The following is a 4,365-nucleotide window of genomic DNA, read 5'->3' as shown; positions in this document are numbered from 1 at the left end:
GGGTGTATTTTTATAATGTATTAATCATTTGTCGGAACCGGAAGAATCGGACCACTATAACATATAGCTCCCATACAACTGATTGTTCAGATATGAGATTTTTCGTTATAACTTCTCCATTTACGCAGCTACGAACATGAAATTTTGCAGTACTTGCACCCATTATCAACAGAATGCTTACAGTGAAAATTACAAAGATCGGGTCACTATAACCTATAGCTCCCATACAACTGATTGTTCAGATATGGGATTTTTCGTTGTAACTTCTCCATTTATGCAGCTACGAACATGAAATTTTGCAGTACTTGCACCCATTATCAACAGAATACTTACAGTGAAAATTACAAAGATCGGGTCACTATAACCTATAGACCCCATACAACTGATTGTTCAGATATAAAATTTTTCGTTATAACTCCATTTATATCGCTAGGAACATGAAATTCCGCACTGTTTTCAATAGTTATCAACAGAAAACTTACAGTGAAAATTAAAAAGATCGGGTAACTATAACCTATAGCTCCCATACAACTGATTGTTCAGATTTGAGATTTTTCGTTATAATTCATCCATTTATGTAGCTAGGACCATGAAATTTCGCGCTGTTTTCAGTCATTATCAACAGAAGACTTACAGTGAAAATAACAAAGGTCGGGTCACTATAACCTGCAGACCCCATACAACTGATTGTTCAGATATGAGGTCTTTTATCATAACTCCTCCATTTATGCAGCTAGGAACATGAAATTTCGCACCACTTTCACTCATTATTTACAGAATACTTACAGTGAAAATAACAAGGATCGGATGACTACAACATATATCTTCCATACATCTGATTGTTCAGATATGGGATTTTACGGTAAAACTCCTTTATTTGAATAGCTAAAACCGATAAATTTCGTAAGATATTTTATAAATAATAATACAAAGTCTACTGAGAAAATCATCAAAATCTATGCTGTATAAGCTTTATCTCCTATAGCACTGGTTGTTCAGATACCAGTTTTTGCCATATATCTCCTTTATGTAGGAAACTAAACCCAATAAATTGTGTTACCGGTTTACATACCGATCACATAGCAGTGAAAATCACTTAGATTGGTGCAATAAAGTATATCTTCCATACCTCTGATTGTTTAGATGCGATTTTTTATATAAGTATGTAACTCCTCTATCGATGTATGCAGATGTATTCAAAAGCAGTAATCTGTCAAAGTAAAATTTGCAGATGTTCATGAAAGGTATGAAGCCTTCGGCATAGCCGAAGACAGCGCTGCTCTTACTTGTTTATATTGAAAATGTATATCACGCCGATGCAAAAAATACACAAAATATTTTGGTGCATTTTTGACTTTTGTGCTACTTGAGAATTTGTAGCAAACATAGAACTCGCACATCAAAGGGTTAATGTTGTGTCAACATATATCGTGTACATAAATTTAAAAATCCCCGCAGTTTAAAATTTCTAGAGTTTTGTTAGTTTTTAATTTCTTGAAGTTTCCCCTTTTTAATAACTTGAGTGGAATTCCAAAATTTTCTAAACTTTCAAAACTTTGGGAATTTGAAAAATTTTTGTAAATCCCAACAATTCAGTATAAGGATTTCTAGAAATTCTTTATTTTTCAAAACCTTTGAGAATTGTAGGAATTCTAAAAATTTTTTCTAAGTAAAAGTGCCGAATATACAAAATTGATCAAACGAAATTAAAAGTTTTCGAATGTTGAAAACATTTTCATATTTCGTCGTTTTTGAAAATTTAAAAAATTTTCGTAATTCTTGCAGATTAAAAAACTTTTTGGACGTTGATGTTTTCAAAATTTTCAAAAAATTGAAAACTCCCAAACTTTGTTATATCAATACAAAGTTTTGAAAAGTCCAGAAAAGTGGAACAATTTTGGAATTTTTCAAAAATGTTAATATCTTTTAGAATTCCAACACCCCTATTCTGCAACTCTTTGGTATTCGGATTTTGCTACGAATCGTAGAAATAGTATGCTGCAATCCGAATCGTACTTTCGAATTTTCGAAATTCGTAACAATGGTATGCCTAAAAACGAACGAGTAAGCTTTTTTGTGTAATTTTGTACGAAAACAATTCTGTGTCGGAGGCGAAATAAAAGATGTAAATCGATGTGTGTTTGCAAGAGATATTGGTGGTGTTCATTTAAACAGATAAATTTGCCTTTCGCATATACGTATATTTTTATCCACTGCTTTATAAAAGCGAGCAAAAAAGAATATTTGTTGCCCCTTGTAGAGAAACATATGTCCGTTTTAGTTAATGTACAACGAGTTTCGGTTGTTGTGTCCAAACGCATAACCCGAATCCAAAAACTTTAACATACACGTGTAATCAAAGGAACCACATTTTATTTAAGATAAATATTTCAAATTTCCTACCACTAACTTATTAATAAACTCGGTTTGCACTATGCACTTTTTTGCAAATTTCGACGTGGGTTCTGCGCAATAATACTGTGGACGGCGCTGCCGGAGTGATATGCACAAGAAATGTTGTATACCTTTGACATGCGGAAGCCCCTCTTCACCGCAACACAGAAAGTATAATTCTACTTAGTAAGGGTTATAATCCCTAAGCGCGGCCGAAGGCAGAAGCAAGCGCAACAGGTGGTGGACCTAACAAAGTGCATGTTTTCAATGGCTTGGAAGAAGCTGTTATTGCATTAACTGGATTGAGAACCAGAGCTTCAGGCATAGGAGGAGTTCTGGCTTGTGGTTCAACAATTCAACCAGAAGCTGACATAGATGCGCCCATGGTTACTATGCCCAACAGCTCCGCATACCTTTGTGAATCCATTGCCATAGCGGCCGCTTACTCTGCTGCTATAATTGGAAATACATCAGAATCCATAATTTTCCTCGAAATATTTAAAATTTACCAATTTTACAATAAACAAGCACATGATGAGTGTTTTTTTAATTCCTTTCCACTTTGTTTTCCTTCATTCAGCTATCTTCGAAAAACAACTCACAGCTGGCAATGCTGCACATGTTTCCGCAAGGATGTGGATTTTTCGTTTTTCGTAGTGTAGCTACGAATTACGAATTACGAAAATTCGTGTTCTAGAATAAGGGGGTAAGAATTTACTATTTTTTACACACACATGAACATAAGAATTTTTCGACAATTTGTGATGTTTCACAATTTTATTACATTTTAGGATGGATTTCAGAATAAATAAAATTCTCAAAATTTTGGAAAATATAGACAATTTCTAAAATCTGAATAATTTTGTACATTTCAAAATATTCTCATTTCACCAAAATTTCTAGAACCCCGCGGATTTCGATAGTTTTTGAAATTTTGGAAATTATCCTAAAAATAAGAAATCTCAAGAAATTTAATAATATTATAGAATTCAAAATTTTGGAATTTTCATTGTTTTCTGAACCTGCGAAAATATTCAAACTTGCTGTGACTTTCAACTGTGTAAAATAATACAAATTCGAAAATATAACAAAAAAAAAGTAAAAATTGAAAATTAAGTACATAATTTCAAAATTTTGAAAACTCAGTGAATTCGAAAAACTGATAGGCCTACTTAAATAACATAATACTTCGAGCTTAACACACAGCTAAAATTTCAAACTCAAGTGAAATTTGACACACTTTTTCCATGAATTAAAATTTTCAAAAGCAAAAGGGGTGGGGATTTCTCCAATTTCCCCTACCTGGGTCCGCCACTATGGTACCCTTAATTCTACCCAAAATGGCGTGCCTTCTGGGGCCTTTGAAGTATTCTTACTGGTATCCTGCGTCACAAATGAGGATAGAGTGCTTGAATTACGGGCCCTGTCGGACTAGAGGTCGTACCTCCTAAGAGTTTTATAAACAAATTGCATTGCTATGGCTAAATTTTGATGATAACACTGTAACGACGCTAAAATTACACAAAAAACGCCGAGCACGTAAAATTAATTTTAAGTAGTATGTTACGGATCTGTATACCGTTTTTTGATAAGGTCATTTAGTCAAGTCATTTTCATTTTAAGTTTGCATTGCGAATGAAAAAAATTCAAGCTTTAACATAAAAATAAAAAAAAAAAATCCTAAAATTAAACTATCATGATTTAAAATATTTTTCCCGAGTGATCAACGAAAATTTAAAATATATTGTACATTTATGTACACTGAAAGGTTGTAAGTGTCTTGTACAATATGTTGTACAAACGTCCGCAAACGTTGCAGTTGAACAGGCAATAAGGGTGGTTTTTGCCGTGGTTTTTGAAGAGCTTGTGCGCTGTTGTTGCAGTAAAAGGTAGGTTTTTGATTTCTTAATCTACTGAAGGCAGCAAAACCGGGAAGGAATTGTATCTGAAAATTTTCAAAATTTCTTTATA

The 4,365-nt window shown here is 33.2% G+C and overlaps 1 protein-coding gene across 1 annotated transcript in view; it reads left to right on the top strand.

Annotated features, from left to right (window-relative positions):
* Nucleotides 1–4,365, top strand: part of LOC118749376 — a gene marked incomplete in the record, with an annotated part of 482,497 nt that overhangs the window by 172,654 nt on the left and 305,478 nt on the right.

This window comes from Rhagoletis pomonella, unplaced genomic scaffold (assembly GCF_013731165.1).
Source record: "Rhagoletis pomonella isolate Grant_MI unplaced genomic scaffold, Rhpom_1.0 Rhpom_scaffold_00015, whole genome shotgun sequence".
Classification (NCBI taxonomy): domain Eukaryota; kingdom Metazoa; phylum Arthropoda; class Insecta; order Diptera; family Tephritidae; genus Rhagoletis; species Rhagoletis pomonella.
Note: the sequence above shows the minus strand (reverse complement) of the source record. Positions and strands in the feature narration are given on the sequence as shown.